General features: G+C 40.3%; 1 protein-coding gene and 1 long non-coding RNA gene across 2 annotated transcripts in view; both read right to left on the bottom strand.

Annotated features, from left to right (window-relative positions):
- CDKL5 (cyclin dependent kinase like 5) overlaps positions 1–21,901 on the bottom strand; it is a 1,714,404-nt gene that overhangs the window by 961,432 nt on the left and 731,071 nt on the right. The window lies entirely within an intron of this gene.
- LOC122803447 lies at positions 1,152–3,118 on the bottom strand. Its single transcript, XR_006365121.1, has 2 exons — positions 2,144–3,118; positions 1,152–2,038 (listed from the first exon to the last, which is right to left on the bottom strand). It is a non-coding gene; the product is annotated as an uncharacterized LOC122803447 (long non-coding RNA).

Here is a 21,901-nt window from a genome sequence, read left to right as displayed (position 1 = left end):
ACTGATGCCATTTTTTTCCCATCCAACTGCTTTTCCTCTCAGGACAGTTCTTGCTGCGCTACAGCGTTACTTGTGGACCAGATATAAAAAGCCTCTCTCTGTACCTCTTGCCTGTCACCAATGCTCACAGTCTGTTTTCATGCTACAGTACAGGTAATGCCCAAAGCCACGAAGAAAATGGTGGGGAAAAATAGTGCCAAAATTGCAGAGATATTTCAAGGAAATTGTGGGGATACTGCAAGTCTTTCATGGAAGATAAAGGATTGCTTTGCAGCTGATACAACAATTTCTGCCATCAAAAATGACTGTCTGGTAACCCACACACACCTTTTTTAGCATTCATCTCATCCTCCCATTATGAGGTCTTAACACTAATGGAACGTGATATCTACATATAATTGGCCCTTCTGAACATACTTGCTTTTACTCAAATTTCCAATTTAGTTAATATTTTTTTGCAACAGCAATGAAGAAAGAGAAAAAAAACAGTACTGAAATGGGTTGCACATTGCTTTTTATTTGTCAAAGACATGCATGTTAAGCATCACATCTTAAATATTCTGTTATACCTGACAATTACATCTGCAATCTAAAATAATGGTAAAAAATACTGTACTGCATCAGCAAATCCATAACTTCACCTCCTATAACAGCAACAAAATTACAGGTCTTGGTCTCTATTGCATGTAATATTTACCAACTGTATTTTTTCAAATTGTAGCACACTTGTGTTTGGTGTAGAAGGCTGTGGGTTCTATTCCCATACCTAGTACATCGATTACTGACACTGCAGTGTTGCATAACAGGCTGCTGCACTCCTGAGTGCGTCATCCTTCAGATAAGATGTTAAAATGAGGCCCCATCTGCTTGAGTTGGTGGTAGCTCAGATGGATGTTAAAGATCCTATGGCATGAGTAGGGGAAGCTCCCCGATACCCTGGCCAAATTTCCCCTGGTAGTATAAATACCACCTCAGGTCTCCCCTGAAAAGAGGATACTTGCCTAGTGGGATTACCCTGGTCAAAGGACCAGTTTCCAGGATAAATAAAATAAATTTTAATTGTTAATGCTCTTTGGAGCTTTTTGCCCCAGGCTTCGATTGAAAAAAATTGCAGTTCTCAAAAGATATAAAATAGCAATAGAAAACTTAAATTTTCAAGAAAGACAAAAAATTTAATTCCTCTAGGAAGAAAGCATACAAATTACAAATATTAACAGTATTTTCTAAGGAACGTGACAAAATACAAAACACCAACTGCCATGCACCAAACATAGAAATCCTTGTTAAATTTTAGCATGAGCAGCAGTATTGTCTTCCCACATGATTTTTTTACTGCCTTTTTAAAAGGCCAGCATACTCAGAAAATGTTCAGTTTATATCTGCTTTCAAAACTGAGAGCCACATGTAATGCTTTGCAACATAGTTGCAAGACCTGGCAGTGCAATTTGTTCGATGCCCCAATATTCAACAGTGCTGATGTCCTCCTTTCTGTGCTGTAATTCTGTATGCTTGACAAGTCAAAACCAGGCACATCTTATCAGCTTTTTGGAAGCTCTGTATATTGTTCAGACGAAAGTAGTAGTAGTTGATGTGATACCAAAATATGCACACCCTTTGAAATAGGCAGTGAAAGATGCCGTTAAATAATCCATTCTATTCTGGTACTGCTTTGCAACATAACTACCCAAACGGACAAATTTTTCTGGCAGCTTCTGAGTTATTACTTCAAAATGGCCAGCAAACCGAATTAACAGGAATCTGATCTCATCCAGGAAAATAAAAGCCTTCTCATTTTTAATCTGCTGTTTCAGAAAAGATTCATGTCAAGGACACTTCTTACAAGTAGACAGTTCTGAGCTGTATAGGTTCAGAAAGACTACAACTTTGCCTGGTGTTCTGATAGAGAAAATAAACGTTAAAACTTTCTCCAAAGGGATGGAGTTACGACATGAAAAAGATTAATTGTGAATTGTTGCGTTTCTTTTCTTGACCCAGTTAAAGGCGTAAAGTTGTCAGCGCTTGCTGGCCTTGCTGCTACCTACAATGAGAATAATAAAGTTATTTCAGTACAAGATCAGCTAAGAGGCTAGGTTACACATTAAGCTAATGCAGAACTGCAAGATTAAAACTGATGGTACCATACCTTTATGGATGCTTGTGCACCTCATTTTTGTTGCAAATGCTTCCTTGTCTTTAAATGAGTACAGACTGCATGTTTTTGAATATATTCTTCCTTCTGGCAGCAAAGCCACCAAAACAGCTTGCCGCCACCTTCATACCCATTTAATGAGAAATACTGACCTTATCAATGGCATGGACAGTATTGGTGAGATGGCAAGCCTTAGCTTCCTCATTGGAAATGCAGCAGGGTTTTGTTGGTGGCATAAAAAAAGTTGCAATTCTCAACTGGGGTGAAGACAAATATAGCACAAATTATAATGAGAACAAGATAAGACCAAATGTAAAAATAACTAAGCAGTGGACTATATAAAATGTAAAAAGTACCAAGCAGTTTTGATGTACCCAAAACTGCAGGCACCTGTATGCAAAACAGAACTTGAAACTTCAGTATGGTCTGGCATGTCTTAATTTCAGTAGCAACATTAAACCAATCTTAAACTCAGATATCTCACGATCACAATGCTGTAGCACAATTCCTCACAGAGATGTGACTTGCAAAATAGTGAAAAGGATTAATGTATAATTTACTAAAAGAAATGCAATTAAAGCATCTGTGACTTTACCTACCAAACCAGTAGCCTGATTGCACACTGAAACATCTGCACAGCAGTTTATAAAATCTGGCACAGTTTAAAAGCAAGTCTGCAGGAAAAGTATGACGTTATGCAGGCCTTACCTAATGCGTAGCACCCTGAGTATATAGAGTTTACACATTTTATAAAAATTGGAAAAAAAAAAAAAAAAAAGATAAACAATGAAGAAACACTAGTTTGAGACAGATGAAGACAAAGTGTCCACGTTTTAAAGGAGAACTGCACCCAAAAACTGAAAAAAAAAAAAAAAAAAAAAACGTGTTTTGCAGCAAATGGACGGCAAAGTGGTGCAGCAGTTGTGTTGTCGCTTCACAGCAAGAGGTTCTCCGGTTCGATTCTCGGGTGGGGGTAGGGTTACCACCTGTCCCACTTTGAGAGGGACAGTCCCTCTTTGGGCAGTTGTGTCCTGCCAAAAAATATTAAAAAGGGCAAATGTCCTGAGATTGTAGGACATAATTATGTCCCATATTTATGTAATAGTTGCATAAAATAGTTATTTCTGTATCTAAAACACCTACATGTTACAAGAAGCATAATAAGCAACTAAAGTGCTACAAGAATAAGCTTTTATTTAGGAAAAAAAGTTCAGTTCAGTTCTATCCTTTGTACTGACCGTGGGTATGTGTCGGCCTGTAAAATCTGATGTGTGCCCCAAAAATGTCCCACTTTGGCCATTTGAAAAGGTGGCAACCCTAGGTGGGGGTGCCTTCTGTGTGAAGTCTGCATGCCCTTTCCTGCATTTGTGTGGGTTTCTTCTGGGTGCTCTAGTTTCCTTCCATGTTACAAACACATTTCTCCTTGGGCCTCCTCTGAAAATTGGCTTTGTTCTAAGTTGGACTTTCCCGGTAAACAAATGTTAAATAAATAAAATCTAGAACTTTTCTGCAGTGCTAATGCCTCTGTATCAAAGCAAATGGTTACTGTTATTTACTAATTTGTTATACCCCAAAATGATCTGAAGGAGGCTGCCATGGCTAGCATTATTTTGTTTTCCAGCCAATGGCCAAGCCTTCATGTCATGTTAGAGAGATCATTTACTTTAGTTTCCTCTCTCATCAGGTGACAACATTGCTGTCACTGCTTTCACAGTCAGCTTCAATCTGCATTTTAGTTGCTTGGCTTCCTTTGATTTTCATTAGTGGTCATCTCTGTTGTACAGGAATGTTTGAATCACAGGCTTGAAAATGTAGCCGAGTTAACTGTTATTTTCAAAGTAACATTGTAGTTCAGTGTTCAATTGTGAGAAATCTGATCCCTTCTGATTAACAGGTGTTAAACTTGGGCTGATGCGGTTTGTGATGCACTCACAGTTTTAAATACTGCAGCTAGAATTAAAGTCTTTGATGTTAATCTTCTTTCCCAACTACAGAAGAAACCTGCACTTCTGCAGAAATTACAGTGTAGAAAAAAAAAAACGCAAAATCATATACTGACAGAAAATAAGAAGAGTTAGATTACCAACCATATTTGCTTTTTTTCATTGTGGCACTGAGTTTTATTAAAGGGAAAGACATTTGCATCTGAAAACTATGCTTGAAAGCCCTGCCTTTGTTCAGACTCCATGCTACACTATATATCTGAGGTGTGATGCTGACAATCTGCAACTGATAAGGGACATTTAAATGTCATTGTTTTTTAATGGCTCTGTTGTCAGGATAAGTGACCTAACTTAATTACTATGCCACTCTTAGTAGCTGTTGTGATCTAACAAACGAGACAGATACAGGAAAGAAAACAAACAATTATTAAATGGTGTTTTTTTTCTCTATGTGAAGTGTTCAGTCTTGGATTATAGGGCAGGAAAACTACTTTTTGTAAAGAAAAAAAAAAATGACTTTTGGGTGGAGTTCTCCTTTAAAGAAAGTTGCTGCCAAAAGAAAGTGTTAATTTCAATGTATGCCTGACTTATGCTGCTGAAAGTCAGAGTCCCTTGCACAGCTCCCTGACCCTAAAACTCCTTAACGGTGGAAGAATAAGATCTTTTCCTCTGAGATGAGGACCAAAAATAGTTCATCTTTGTAAACTGTAGCAAAATGCTTGCTGTACATGCAACAAGTGGCTTGCTACAGTCTAAATATCACACATGAAGCAATGAAGAGATGAAGCCCTGACTGCAAATATAGTATCAAATTCCAGAAAACCCCGGGTTGCATGTAATCACTGCTGCACAACTTAAATTTTTCCTATACATTATTTAGGCCAAAACAACAGGTTTTACTAGTAATCCAACATCAATAGTGTGCACACTCCCTCACCCAAAAGAAGCAAATGCAGTTACTTTATACGTTGCTAGACAAGCCAACTCACAAAATTCATTTTCAGTGGCTTTATATGATGCAGAAAAACATTCTGTGTGAGTTGCATATGCCCAGTACCAGTCAAGCAGGAGGAGATCAAACATATTTCAGCATGATGCATATGAAACTAAACAATTAGTCAAGTACCACCATCACACATACACATTCCCCTAAAAATACAGGACAAGACAACCTTCAGAAAAAGTCATCAGCAGCCTGTTTAAAATCCCGTAGAAGAAATGTTCTGTAACAGCAAATAAATACATAGCATATACTGGCTGTGCATGCTAAAGCCAAGAACACAGTCTCAATGGGTCTCAATAACATCCCACGATGCCTTCTGAATAGTCTACAACAGGACTTAGGACCCAAAGCTTGTCCTCAAAAAAAGGTGTCTATTAAAACCCTATAACCCACAATGTCAGTTGAAGAGTGGATAGGCAGGGATGGATGAGAGATCCCTTATCTTCTTTGAGTAGGTCCACCCTATGAGATAAGTTGTGATAACTGCCCTTGGCAAGATGCAGAACAAGAGGCAACCAATTCTGTCTGGGCTAACATGGAGTCACCAGTAAGATTTTAGGAGCATCGGCATATCATTGCTAGAATCTCCTTGCGTTCTGACAGACAGTGCTTCTCAAACAATCTGGAAATATACAGCTAAGTGTATTTTGGCACTTTGTTCAGAGTTCTGCACCGTCTATTTTTGCTTGACTGAATTTATATATTTGCTGGCATTGTTTTCTGATCTGTGCTGAAACTTTTTTTCTCCCACCCTATTGCTGTTGTGTTCTTAAAGTTGGTAAAACTTATCAGCTTTTGTGTTATCTGATTGTCTCAAGGCTTGCTGATAAAAAAAAAATTCCCTTTTTGTAAATTCCTGCATATCATTTCTCTCTCACTCTCCCACCCTATTGTTGCAATGTTCTTAAAGTTGGTTGCTCTTGCAGTTGCCCGTCCCTACTGTAAACATGATCTGGGACACTCCTCCCAGTTCCATCTCTTTAGCTTATTCTACCTAATACAGAGATCATTTGGGAAGGCCAAAGCCCTTAGTCCTTTAACCTTGAATAATCTTCTGTTCCTGCTCTCTCCCTTTTTACTTTATAAAAAACGACACTTTATTCAGCTGCTTCTATTTTTCCTAATTGGTTTTCTTCCTACTACTCTGTTACTTCATCTTGCTTTGCTTTTTCCTGCTACTTGCTGCCTGTTCTCTAAAGTGTTCAACTGCATCTTTTCTGTTGCATTTAGTACTGCTTGTTTATAGCCTGTCTAAATTGTTAAGTATTATTCTTAAGTGTTATTCTAAGCTCTTAGTTTTGGTTTATGCACTTGGGCTTTAGGCCCACCCCTTAGCGCTCCCTGGCCTTTCTCCCTCAGATTCTGACACATATGGATGGACAATTTCCTACAGTTTCTCCTGCCAGCCTGGTTGATATGGGCATCCTGAGACAGTGTAGCAACTGCCTCATGTACATGGACAACCATCTACTTACTACCACCTTGGAACACAATTTGTGAGAGATGCAATTACATTAGGAACCTAGAGTCCAAGCTCTCACCCCCTTAAGTCAGTATATCTGGCACTGAAAAGGTTGTCAACACAATCACTGCACCTCAAACATCACCCACACCTCACTGATGAAGGCATGTTAACGCTGAAACCAGTTTGATTTATGTAGTGTGTCTATACACTACATTCTGGAGTGTTTTATGTAGTGTTTTACAAATACTTGGAACAGCCACAACAAAGAATTTGTTTCACTACTTGGTGCTAGCCGTTGTTGATTTTTGGATGTGTTAGTTGGCCTTTTGCACCTGCTGTACTTGCGGTTCCTGGGTTTGGAGTAGGATCCCGGAAACTCCCCCATCTATTGAACTGACTCCCTCTTCACATCAGAGTACCTCTTTACCCCTTTTTATGCGAAACCTGGATAACTGGATGGGAGACAGAAAATATACTCCCTTAGGTTTCCACCCATGTCCCTGCTGGACAGCGGCATTGGGTGCGGATTTCTCTAAATATGGGCTAAACTCTTGGCTAGGCTTATAAGGGGCTCAGGCCCAATAGCCTAGTAACCTCCTATGATCTTGTTTTATCTTGAAAAGGACTTTTCAGAATGAGAGGAAGGGCAGGGAAGGCATAAAGAAACATACCCTTCTATGAAAAAATAAAGAAACATACCCTTCTATGAAAAAAAAAAACAGTGATCAAGGACCTGCTCCTTCAGAGGGCTGAAGGCAGCCCCCATCCCACATCAAAGGCATTTGTGAAAAGTTCCTGAGAGGGGACAGGAGGTTGAAAAGGAAGCCCTGGGTTGAGGAACAACAGATAAATACACCACTAAAGTTCCAGCTTGAGACCTAGAAGTAGACAAACTAGAAAATCTAAAGGATGAGAATGTTGAAGCCAAACTGACTTTAGAAACCAATGAAGTTTTCTCATGTGGAGCTTGGCCAGAGGTAGTATGGGAATGGTGGAAGCCATGTAACTGACAGCCCTCAAAAATTCTCTGGCTAAACCAGAGGAAGAAGGGATTGAAAGAAAGCACTGAGAGTTAAGGCCTTGGGAGGAGGCAGGGATACCAGCATTGGATCAGTCCGGATCCTGCAACCTAGGAAAAACATGATCCTGAGAAGGAGTCAGAAATGATTTCTTGAAATTTATAGTAAACCCCAGGACTTTCAGGAGAGAAATGGCAAAGTGTAGATGCTGAAGTAAGATCTCTGGAGAGGAAGACTAAATAAGCAGGTCGTCCAGGTAGGGAAAGACCTGTATCCTCCTTAACCAGCAGAAAGCAATCACAGGAGCAAGGAATCTGGTGAAGATCCTTGGGGCACTAGGAAGGCTAAAGGGCAAAGCAGAAAACTGAAAATGCCAGGAAGTAACACAAAAGTGTAAAATCTTCCTGAAAAGGGGATGAATAGGAATGTGTAGATAAGCATCCTTGAAATCCAGGGAAAACAGAAAAGCCTGAGGAAGTGACACAGGAAACAAGGTTTGAAGGGACAGCATCCGAAAGGAGGGGACCTACAAAAAGGTGTTTAGCTGAGAAAGATCCAGAATGGGTCTCCATCTGCCTTCTTCCCTGGGAACAAAGAACATTCTGGAATAAAACTCCTTCCCCCTTTGAGGAATTGGAACTTCCCGAATAGTTCCCTGAGCCAACAGCCCCTGAAGCACCTTTGGGAAACAAGGGCAGTTGTTCTTGAGGAGGCTGAAGAACGCCCAGAAAAAGGGGAAAGAAATTTCCAAATCATGTAATAACCCTGGTGAACTATGGAAAAACCCAGGAGTCTTGAGTGATCTGTAGCCAAATAGGAAGGGACAGAGAGAGACCCAGAGAAAGAGGAATGTGACTTAGAAGATCATGGCAAAGGTAGACAGACAGCACCTGATGTGTCAGGAAAAGGAGGCTTCTCAGTATGTGTTTGGGTAGCCCTTCTACCACCCTTTTTACCATTGGGGGAAGGCGGGACTGTCTATGGACAAAAGCAGGCTCATTAGGATAATTCCATAATTTCTCTGAAACTTGGACAAAGGGGAAACAAAAATATGTTTCCAACTCCTGTAAGGCTTTGCCCTTTTCTTGAAGGGACTTAAACAACTCTTCAGCAGCAGCACCAAACAAATGCTTATAATCCAGAGGAGCATCCATCAGTTTAGCCATATCATCATCAGGCAAAAGCAGAAGTCTGAGCCAGGAATATCTCCTCAAAACACATCCAAAAGCATCAACCTTAGATGAAGCATCAGCTGCATCACAGCTGCATTTAATGGAATGTGAGCTATATGGTAGGATGTTCCCAGCAAAACAAGAGCAGAAGCCTTCCCCTCAATCAGGGAGATCTGAAATAGCCTGACAGGCTTGACAGAGAACAGCGAGAATGTACCTAATCTTGTGTGTCTGCTAGTAAACAGCTCTAAAGGCTAGAGTAGCAGAAGTATATACCTTCTTACCCAGCCTCTCCATAGTTCTCCTATCCTTAATCAGATGGAAGCAACTTAGTGGAAGGCAATAATTTGGAAGGCTTATCAGAAGAAAATGACGCCACAGTGGGTTCAGCAGAGGACTACTTGTAAAGAAACTTGCAGTCCTTAGGCACATTATAAAACCTACCAAGATTTTTTAGAAGCAGGGGGTTGGAAATCAGGAGCCTGAGACGCAGTGGAAAAAGCACACACAGGAGGAGTAGCAGAGGGTCTAAGAGACTATTTGTAGAAGCTCATAGTACCTCTTCTGAATATCAGACACTTGAGCACAGTCCCATTTGAAAAATTCTGAAAATAGTATCACCCTAGGAAATCTCAAAAGGAGAGTCAGGACTGATAGACTCTTCTTCCTCAGAACCATAATCAAATGTCAAAGGAATCTGGGAGGAATATGCAACAGACTCTTCATCAGAATCAGCAGCATTCTCCTCAGAAAAACCCTGCTCTCCTGGGTCTCTTAATAGGGGTAAGAGATCGGGGGGGGGGGGGCAGAAACTGAAACTCCCTGTGGAAGTTTAAGAGCCATAAGGGCATTAAAAAGGCCCTGAGCGAAGTTTTGCCATTCACTCTGCGGATCTTTTGAAGCAAATAGAATATTAGTTTTCTGCTTCTTTTTAAGTGGAGCATCTAGCTTGAAGAATTTTGGAGGCTCTGACCACTGATGACACTCAATAATAGTTGGAACCTCTTCCCTTACTAAAATTTGAGGAACGCCCCTAGGCCCTTTGGTAATAACCAGCCATGGTTCCCCCTATACATCCAAAGTGGATGTCTGCAAAACCTCCATAGACGTGTGTGGTGTCAGATGGTGAAGCAGACACTGCAGAGGAATCCAAGAAAGAAACCAGGTGATCCTCCAGGCTTTCACCAGCCACAAGAGAAACATCAGGTGGAGTTGATACAGCCAAAAAAAAATCAGACTGAGCTTTCTTGGCCTTTTTCTTGCAGACGGCTGGCCCTTGAGCCGGGAAGATTCTTCCATGGTATCCTTAGCCAACAGTTTTAAGTTGTTAGTTCTCTACGTAAATCACAAGGGAAGAAAACAGACTCTGCAACGTCTTAGGGATGAAAGCTTGACAAATCTCACAAGATGTATGGTCATAGGAAGCACCTAAACAGAACAAACACTGCTCATGACGATCTTTATGGGGAATCAGTCTCCTGCACTGGCATTTCTGCTTTCTGGATGACATAAAACCCAACAACCAGAAACAAGACAAAACTTAAGACAAGAAAATCAAAAAAACCCAATGGGGCACTTATCTGAAAGTGACAGAAACCAAAAGACGAATGAGTATTCAGGCAGACAATTGACGATGGCATATGAACTGTTGGTAAAGATGTTCTGAGGATGGTACACCTGGATGTCATCTTTATGCCCTACACAGTGCATGGGGAGCATTCATGTGACATGTGGCATACCCATTACAACCTAAAGGCTTTTATATATTGGCTGGACATCAGGCTACACTTGGCAGGGAATCCCTAGTGTAAAGAATACTGCAACAGTGATATGAAAAGGACATGTACTAAATCAAAAGACCTACATTTTGCTTGTAGCATAAACAGGACATGTTGGAGACACAGATGTGTTTCTCAGAATTTCTATTCTCTGGAACAGGCTCCCCCATCCATGTGAAGCAGAGTTCCTCCCTAACCCCACTTAAGCACAACTTGGATCAAAGGACGAATAATGGAAAATTCTGCCTTGGCCTGGTGCATACATCTCTAATGGACAGAGGCAGTCAGTAAACTGCCCCCTATATAAATCAAATTTGTGGGTCACATTTGGGCTCCATGGCTAGGCTTCTACGGGCCATAATGGTCATTAGTTTAGTATACACCCATGAGCCTAGAAGTGGGGGTTGCAAAATGACAGCCCTAGTCTTGGGGGAGTCAGCTGGTATATGAGTTATGAGGGAAGAGAAGAGAAATAAGCACAAGCCAACAGTCATCTGTGGCCAAGGTAGCAAAGATATTTTAAAAAAGAAAAACAATTGCGCCTTTTAATTAACACAACCTACTCTCCAACGTGAACATATTAGAATCCCTTACCAGTTAAACCATCCAAAAAATGTGCTTCTGGTTCAGGGACTAAAAACTAATGTCTTTCAGCTTTTCCCGGTTAGGGGTCGCCACAGCGGATCACTGGTCCACTAATGACTGGCAGTGGATTTTTAGGGTGCCGATTTCCTAGCTCGATGCCCAACCTTCAAAGAAGGCACACCCATTCACGCACGCACTTACCTGCATGTCTTTAGACATCAACTCGACCATGGGGAGGACATGCAGGCTCCACAGAGAAGGTGCTCCAGCTGAGAATCGAACGGGAGAACCTCTTGCTGTGAAGCGACAACGCTAACCGCTGCACCACATATCAAAACTGAGTGCTTTGCGGCTTAACATTATTAATAAAGTACAACAGCAGCCATATGAACACTCATTCCACAAGGGAATAATAGACTACTCACCAGAGATCTGCGTTGTATACATGTCACCTAAGAAGACAGCATCTAAAGGAAGGGCCAACTCTGGACAAGCAGTGGACTTGCACTGCAGCTGTAACAGATTTATCAAATACGGCATATCTTTAACCAGCCACTGACACCAGAAATAGCTCTGTTGACCACTTCTGTTAACCAGATGAAACTGTCAGTGGATGTCCTGCAAGTTTACCTTCATGCACAAGTCCAGAAAATTAAAACCACTGTGATGACGTGGTGGCGTGCACTGGTAAGCTCAAGCAAATACTGCAAGATCAAACTGTTCATTTGGATGAAGTTGAACAAAGTAGAATTTCTGCTGGATTTCACACAGTCACTGAATGATTGGGTGGACAGTGAGAATGGGGTTGTCAAAACAATACACTAATAATGGGATTAGAGGACGGAACAGAAAAGAAAGATATACTCCAATTTTTACAAGCATGGCTATAAACCACTTCAGGGCTTGACACCTCTTCAAAGCCTACATAAAATCCCTTCTACTAAAACTTAAACCTTGTTCTTCTTTCGACAACCTACCCCCCCCAATTTCTCAAACTTGCAGCCAATTCCATAGCATATCCCATCTCTATCCTTATCAACCATTGTATCAAAGAATCTTTAGTCCCAGACATCCGTAAATCCTTTTATACTATTCTACTGCACAAAGGAGGCAACTCCACCGATCCTTCCAATTTCTGTCCTACAGCCATCCTCTCCCCTCTTTTTAAAATTCTCGAGAAATGCATTCATAGGCAACTTCTTAAATATCCACTTCAGGAAAACCTCCTCACCTCCTCTCAGTATGGTTTTAGGCCCCATCACAGCTCTTCTATCCTTCACCTAGACTATAGCATAGGCTAGAGATAACAATAAACTGGTATCATGTCTATTTCTTGATCTCTCCAAAGCTTTCAACACCATCTCCCAACCCAAGCTCCTTTCAAAACTAACTGAACTCAACCTCCTCTCCACCTCCACTACTCTGGTTCTCTAGTTACCTTAACAACAGGCTGCTATCTTTTAGATGGCAGTCCTCCTGCTCCCCTTTCTTACACATCAAAAAATGTGTCCCCTTAAGGCTCCACTCTAAGTCCCCTTCTCTTTGAAGTTTTTACTAGAAATCTTCACTCTGCCTGCTGCACCTCTTCAATGATCCAGTATGTCGACAACTCTACTCTAATCATCCTCTCAGACACCTCTACTGAACTTCTCTCCCTCACACAGTCTTCTTTTAACACCACTGAATACTGGTTAATCAATAACCAACTCATCCTTAACCCAAAGAAAACCAAAATTCTTCTTTTCTTTCCAAAATCTACGTCCAACCTTAAATCCTCCTTCCATTTCTCTTCCTTTGACAACACTATCATTCATGCAGACTTGCACACCAAACTTCTTGAAATTACAAGCGAAGATAAACTGAAATGTGAACACCATATTCAACAAACCATCAAAAAAAAAAAAATCAAAAATTCTGTTTACTGTATAGAAATAAAAACAAATCTTATCCATCACATGTAGGACCTCATTTGCTCAAGCCTACCTCCTCCCCTGCTTAATCTATGCTTTATTTACCCACCTACAAGTAAATCTCCTAGCTAAACTTGAACAAACATATAACCAGGATAGGTAGATTTGCCTCTAACTCCCCCTATGAATCCCATCACTGCATTGCCCTTAAACAACTGCAGTCGCTAGAATTCCCTCAACTACTCCAGCTTTCACAACTACAGATGACACCGTGCATCCACAAGAATAGATAAAATACACATTGAAGATGTCCTTTTGGCCTTCTGTCCTGTGTACAAGAGCATTCCTTGTCCACAGTCTGACCATGAGGCTTTAGAGGGTCTCCTTTAAGATGGGAGCCCACTACCACCTAAAACATGGAAACTCCATTCCATACTATACCAGATGGTCAGACTTTACTAATTACCTGTGTTAAGAAAGAATCTGTTAAATAAACACTTCATCTCTGGGCAGTTTAAATACAAAGTCTTTTATTAAGAAAACACACGTGTGGGAGATAGAACCAGAGCCAGTGATGTCTCGCTGAACAAAGATATCCAGGTATTTTTATAAAAAAAATACAAGTGAGAATAACAAGTGTTATCTAGCAGACCAAACCCAGTATCCAATAAAAAGCTGTTTACTACCAGAATGTGTGAATGTAGATATTCATTAAAACAGTGGTAAATATCTAAAATGAAATATGCCAATGTCCTAAAAATAGGTTAAAACATCCTTTTTCCAATTCAGCATTAGTAATGTTACAATACAGTGAATGTTCTCATGTCAAGGTTCAGGAACGCAGTCTTAAGCAGACTAGCTGATACATTTTAGTTTGTTCACAAACTCCAGCGATCTAGCAGTTTCAGCAAAATACATAAACATGCGCAGACCATAATATGTATTGTTTACTGCTTAAAAGAATATGTGACATGGTTAAAAGTTACTGACCACATACTCTTTCTTCTGACATGCTCAGTTCATTCTACGCTAAGTGATTCAACTTTCTTCGTATTTATTTATTTATTTACTCTAAACCTTCACACCTGTTTGCAGTCATGCAAGAGTTTACTGCAGCTCAGGAACAGGGATATTATTCACCACATCTATTATGGTATGGCTATAAGGGGTTCCTGAACTCTAAACTGAGATCCTGGACCAATGGCCTATGTAGAAAGTAAACCCTGAAATGAATCTGTTGCAATAATATCAGCAAGATTCGACATGAAAGTATTCCGCCAAAAGGCAACTCTTCTCTAAAACCATCAAATACAAGTTATTGTAAGCAAAATAAATTGCCCTTGATAGGCTTAGCTTGCGATACTATGAGGTGTCACCTCATGTACACCTCAGAAACAGTCAGGAAATGATGAAAGAATATTAGACAGTTTACACCATTAGCCTCTTGAAGGATTGCCTACAATTCCAACAGAGGGACACATTAGCTAATTTCACAACTATCACCAAGGATACATAAGGAGCGACAGTCTTCTGGGAGTCCCACTTCAGATATCATAGGTTCATAGGTAGGTACTAGGCTATCGGCTCAAGGGCCTACGTAAGACTAGCCAACAAGGTTCCCTGGCTTACGCCACCCAAGAAAGTTATTTTCCTGTGCCACTGTCGAGCAGAGACATAGAAGTGATCCCCAGGGTGCATTTCCTATTTCCCATCCACTCAAGATTTTTCTTGAAGAGTGCTAATGAAGAACTTTGCTTGACATAGATGGGTAGCCTGTTCCAGAGTATGGGAAGTCTCTGGGACAGGAATCTATCCCTCCAGAATGTCCTGTGTATTGTGGTGACAAGGTTTAGGTCCCTAGAGCATGAAGCTCGGAGGGATTGGGATTTCTTTAGGTGTAGCATGTTCAACAGCTCTGGGTTTGACATAGCTTTACATGTTAGGCAGAGATCACCTCGGAGTAGGCGATATGCTACGGAGTAAAGCTGGAGTTTTTTGAGGCGGTCAGTGTAGGGCATTTGTTTGAGGCCAGTAATCCTCTTTGTGAGGTACTTCTGTGGCCTTCCCAGTTGCTGCAGATGTCTTAGGTTCATAGGCTGATACTAGGCTATCTGCCCTAGGGCATTTATAAGCCTAGCCAGAGTGGGTTTGGCTTTCGCCACCCTTTTAGATTAGTTGACTGTGTCTCTGTACAGTAGGTCACAGAAGATAGCCCTTTTAAGGTTAGTTTATTGTGCCTCTGTCTAGTAGGGAACCAGAAGAGATCCCAGGGGTAAACCTATGATCTCCCATCCACTCGTCAAGATTTCTCTTGAAGAGGGTCATTGAGGGGCTCTGCCTAACATGGATTGGGATTTTGTTCCAGAGTGAGGGGAGCCTCTGGGATATGAATCTGTCCCTCCAGCATGTCCTATTTATTTCTGTGCTGAGGTTTAAGTCCCTGGAGCATGTAGCTCTAAGGGATTTGGATTTTCTGAGGTGGAGCATGTCCATTAATTCTGGTTTGGACATGGCTTTATACGTCAGGCACAGATCGCCTCTGAGTAGGCGGTAAGCAATTGAGTAGAGCTGGAGTTTCTTTAGCCTAACTGCATAGGGCATCTGTTTGAGTCCCTTGATCCTCTTGGTGAGGTACTTTTGGGGTCTTTCCAGTTGCTGCAGGTGTCGGGTAAGGTACATCCCAAATGGGGCATTGTATTCAATTATGGGCCTGATGAGTAGAGGGGCATAATGACCTCTCTTGATCTAGAGGTGAACCCTTTCGTGACAAGGTGGGCTATACAGAAGGTCTTTCTAACCACTTTGGCAACGTGATTGTCAAAGGAGAGATTGCTATCTACTTGGGTCCCCAAATCCCTAATTACTTCTTCCAGATTAATGGATTACCACCTATGTGGTAATTTGTGGGCACTTTGTTTTTCCCAAAGGGGATGACTATGCACTTTTTGGCATTTAGCTTTAGGCCATGGCTCTGGCACCAGTTATCTGTCTCTGAGAGACCCTTTTGGAGGATGCTTGTGTCAGTCGGCGAGTCGATTATGGCACCCAGTTTGCAGTCATCTGCGAACTTGGTCAGTCATAGTCCTCCAGTGTTAGCCTGTACCTCAGAGAAATATATACTGAACAAGAGAGGTCCCAGGACTGAGCCTTGTGAGACGCCACTTGTAACTGGTTTAGAGTCTGACATGGCACCTGCAATTCTGACCATGTGGGTTCTATCCCCGAGCCAGTTTGCAACCCATCTTGTGACATGGGGGTTGATATTTAAGCAGATGAGCTTATTTATGATGCCAGAGTGAGGTATTGTGTCAAAGGCTTTTGAGAGGTCCAGGTAGGCTGTGTGGACTACCTTCCCTTCATCTATGGCCTTGGTGACTATATATATATATATATATATATATATATATATATATATACATATATACACACACACACACACAAATATATATATATATATATATATATATATATACACACACACACACACACACACACACACACATATATATATACACAAACACACATACACACAAACACATTTATATATATATATATATATATATATATATATATATATATATATATACACACACACACACACACACACACACACACATATATATATACACAAACACACATACATACATGTATATATATATATATATATATATATATATATATATATATATATATATACACACACACACACACACACACACATATATACATATATATATATATATATATATATATATATATATATATAAATTCTTTAAATCTAAAACCTTCCTTGCTGGATTTAACTACTGTGGTGTCCTAGATGAGTGTATGTCTCTAAATTTACTCTACCAACCAGCTACTTTTAATGTTATACTGCAACAATGTGCTGATTCCTGTTCTCTGGACCTATCTGCAAGCTGCCTCTCAGTTAAACAGGATAATTTAAAAGTTTATCTTCTGGTGTCTTACAAGCTCCCTATGTAGGTTTACATTTAAATATCTTTGTATTCCTGACACATTGTACACTACCATTTTGAGACTTGCACTCTAGGACCTGCACCCCACCCCCCTGCATTTCTGTAAATTGTTATTTCTACTTGGGTAATCTTGGGTTTCTGCTGACTTACTTCCATTAACATTACCCTGCAAAGAATAGTGTGTGTGTTCAACTTTCCTTATATGTAGGGTAGCACACACTCAATCAGACCAACCCTGTCCCCACCTGAAACGCTCTTTAGCCAACCCCACCGTTACGCCCACTGCCTAATAATTTCCTTTACAGTCATTCTCAGTGGAAAAGTTTGAATTTGGCTACAGAAATCAAGTATAGCCCAAATAGACTATCTTTACCACTTACCCTGCAATCCTTGCCAAAGGTTTTAGCCCACTCTAGGACCTGTAAACCCCCCTGCATTTTCCTTGCAGAACTTTAAATCTTTATTTGTACTTGGGTCATCTTGGCTTTCTGCTGACTCACTCCTATTACAGTGTTGTGTGCTCTGAAGTGAGTTACTTCCCTCCCTCATTTGGCTCTCCTTAGCATTTCATTGGCTCACACTTCGTCATTCTTTATTTGCCTGCCCACTGACAGCAGATCAGAAGTTTTTTTTTACCCTACTTGCATAGCTTGGAGCCATCTTTAAATCTAAAACCTTCCCTGCTGGATTTAACTACTGTGGTGTCCTAGATGAGTGTATGTCTCTAAATGTAAGTACATTGGCTTCTAATGCACAGAGTATAAGTTAAAAATACTAGTGACTGATGCATACTGATTTTGGATGCTGCCATTGGGAAATTTAGGCTCTCTTGTTTGTAAACACACAGACACCTTTCTAGACCTCTCTTTTTTCCCCTCCATATCTACACACCACAGACAGCTTTCTAGCCCCTGTTCTATTCCAACCTACCACCGGAATTAGCCTAGCTGATTGCTTTTCGCTAACTGCTTCAGTAAGTATTCCTACCTGCTCCGTTCGCCCTGCGGGCTCACTCTGCTCCCATCCCTACCCCCAATTCCCACCCACCCCCAGGGATCCTACCCTTATACTTACTAACCACTCCTCTTCCCATTACTCTCTAACCACACCTTTTCCTCTTACCATTACTCTCTAACCACACCTCTTCCTCTTCCCATTACTCTCTAACCACACCTCTTCCCATTACTCTCTAACCACACCTATTCCTCTTACCATTACTCTCATTACATACCTCTTGCTCTTACCATTACTCTTCAAACACATTCTTCCTCCTACCTTTACTTTCTAAAAACTCTCCAGTTACCCAACTGCACTAATATTAACCTCTCACCACTCTCCTTTTATCACACCACACCCTACTCCCTTCTTTTATCTCCACCCAGTGAATTTATTTTTCTACCTACAAACAATCTATATTTATTCATACAATGTATAAACAACCCATCCCATCTTATGTCCCACTCTTATTCACACTTTCACTACTACCTCCTTTAATCCTCACCCATCTTTTCACCTCCTTTGAAAACCCACTAGGCCTATACCTAAACTACTCCAAGAAAGAAACCAGCTCTCCAAACTCTCCTCTCCTTTTTATTCATGCTAATATAACATCCTCATCTAACTACATACTTCGTAAATACCATAGAACACTACACATAAAATACAACAATCAGAACCCCAGGAAAGGCCTACCTCTATACAGTAGATTCCCCAACCCAAACTATCTAATTGTACTACTCTCTTTAAAGGATGGTGACATCCACCCTAACCCAGGCCCACCAACAACTCCTATCTATCTCCTCAACCACAAAGAATAACCTACTCATACCCTGTCTAAACCATTGAACTCCCTTTTAATTGCTCATTTTAATATACGTAGCATAAACAATAAAGTAACTCAACTCCAAGCTCTAACTGAAATCTACTCTTTTGATATTCTCTGCTTAACAGAAACTTGGTTAAAACCTGTAACCAAAGACAATGAAATCATCCCACCTGGATATAATACCCTGAGACTAGACAGCGTATCAAAGAAAGGTGGTGGGGTTGCTATCCTATATAAATCTAGCTTACAATTAACCACTCACAACTGTAAGCCACCTATAGACTCCAATGCAGAAATTCTTATCTCCAAACTTCATCTTAACAATTCCAAATCCATCTATATTATCTGTATATATCTACCACCTGGTAACAACACTGCCACCATGGAAAGCATACTTTGCTGGCTTTCCCAATACCTGCCCCAAGAAACCATAATCCTAGGTGACACAAACACTGACTGGAGCTGCTACTGCAGCAGCCTCCCCACAAACCATATTAACCTATATGGGTATTCCTAAACCATTACCTCCCCCACCAGAATAAATAAATCTAACAAGAAATCAAGCTTATTAGACTGGATTCTCATAAACCATCATCCTCACATTTATGACTCGGGAACCCTCCCTGATGATTTAAGTGACCACTTTCTTACCTATATCATCAGACATAAAATCAACTCTCCCATTCAAATATCTGTCAAAAACATCAGATCTAAAAAGTACTTTAACCCTGAACTATTCCAAATGGAACTAAGAGCTTGCAACTGGTCTCCCTTAAAAAACCTCCCTTTAGATGAAGCTGTTAGTTACTTTAACTCCAACTTCCTTGCCATTCTCAACCACCATGCTCCAACCAGATTAATTAGAATTAAAACCAAATCTGCTCCATAGCTTTCAAAAGAAACCAAACATAAAATAAATCTTAGAAACAAACTTTGGGCAAAATGGAGGAAGACTAAAAACCCTATAGACCAACTAACATTTAGACAGCTAAGAAATGAAACCAAGAAAGCTATAATATCTGATAAAAGAAACTACTACCTACAATCCCAACAAGCTATTCAAAACAACCCACAAAAATGTTGGGCTAGCATTAACCAACTACTCCATCCAGGTCAATCCACTACTCCAAATCCTCAAAATACTGACCACAAAAATCTATTGAATACTGCTAATGCTTTCAATACCTTTTTTTTACTAATGCTATACCAACACTAGCTAGTCAGCTATCACCTAATAACTTCACTCTACCTTCCTATAAATCAACCTTACCCCTACTTTTCATATTCAACCTGTCCCAACAACAAATATTCTAACCCTTCTACAGAAACTAAAACTATGCACAACCTCAGCAGACCAACTACCTGCTGAATTCCTACAACAATCAGCCAAAGCTAATGTTTATCCCATTTCTATTCTGATCAATAGAACTATTACCGAAAGTCATAGCCCCAGTTTATGGAAAATCTCCCATATTATCCTCCTCCATAAAGGTGGACACTCCACTGAACTCTCCAACTACCTCCCCATTGCCCTTCTCTCTCCTTTGGCAAAAATCATGGAGAAATGCATTCACAGACAATTACTTGACCATCTAACCCAAAATAATTTACTTTCCAACTGTCAACATGGATTCAGACCTTCACATAGCACTAGCACTGCCCTTCTTTTATTCACAGATTGTATCAACAAAAACCGCAATCTTAACAAGCATTCTTCAGCACTAATTATTGACCTGTCTAAAGCGTTTGACATGGTAAATAACCAAATTCTCATCAAAGTACTGAAATCCCTGTCACTAGATACATCTTCTATAAAGTGGTTCCAGTCCTACCTTGATAAAAGACAACAGGCCATATTATGGCACAAGTCTCTCTCCACTCACCTGCCTGTCAAACTTGGTGTCCCTCAAGGGTCCATCCTAGGACCTCTACTTTTTTCCATATTTATTAATGACCTTCACTTTGCCATCCCCCAAGCCACATGCATACAATATGCAGATGACGCCACACTGATATGCTCAGCCACCTCCTGTTCTGAACTTCAATCTCTTACCCAACAAGTATTTAACACAGTTAAGCAATGGTTCACACATAGTTGCCTTCTCCTAAACCCCAAAAAGACTAAACTCATCCTCTTCTCTCCCACCAATAAATCCTCTCCTCTTGATTTCTCAGTTATCTCTACCAATAAAACTATTATATCCCTTGATCCAACCACCAAACTATTGGGTATCACCATTGACAATCTGAACTTTGATATTCATATTAACACTACTATAAAAACTGTCAACAAAAAATTTGGCTCTCTCTATAGGGTAAAATCCTTCCTCCTACCTTCAGCTAAAACCACTATAGCACACACTCATCTAATCTCTTCACTTCTTTATGTCTCACCCATTTTTCCTAATCTATCTAAAAATAATCTTAGCAAATTGGAAATGTCTTATAATAACATTGCCAGATTTGCTACAGGCAACCCATTTAGAACCAACCATTGCATTAATTTAAAGCAGCTGGGATGGCATGAACTACAAAATCTGATAAAATTTCATCAACTATCTATAGCCCACAACACTTTTTACAAACCTTCCAAAACTCCTATTCTAACCACACTCATCACTCCCTATAAAAACCTGAAATCCTTAAGGTCTTCTCAGAGACTTCTAGTACATACCACTAAACCAAACAACAAGGCTGGTGACTCCATCTTTTCTAATATTGTTGGTAAAGCCTGGAATCTCCTCCCCAGTAAACTCTCCTCACTTCCCTCAGTATCACGCTTTAAAAACAAATTGAAAGTGTTCCTCAGAACACAGTGGTTATACCCCTGTACTAAGCATGACTAGTTGTGTATCTCAATACTTTGCTCTTCCTACCCCTTCTACTCTAACTAGAATTCCTTTCTTATTAACCATAATACTATCGCCCTCTAGAACATCTTGATTGTACTAGCATGCTATGTTATGCCTGTATTCTGCACTGCTGAATTTACTGTGATAACCTGTAATATGCATTGTAAATATGATTTTTTTTTTCGTTTAATGTTTCCTTTTTAAATTTTTTAAATTTTTTCTT

This window comes from Protopterus annectens, chromosome 5.part1, assembly GCF_019279795.1.
Source record: "Protopterus annectens isolate FY-2018-M chromosome 5.part1, PAN1.0, whole genome shotgun sequence".
NCBI lineage: Eukaryota > Metazoa > Chordata > Ceratodontiformes > Protopteridae > Protopterus > Protopterus annectens.
Note: the sequence above shows the minus strand (reverse complement) of the source record. Positions and strands in the feature narration are given on the sequence as shown.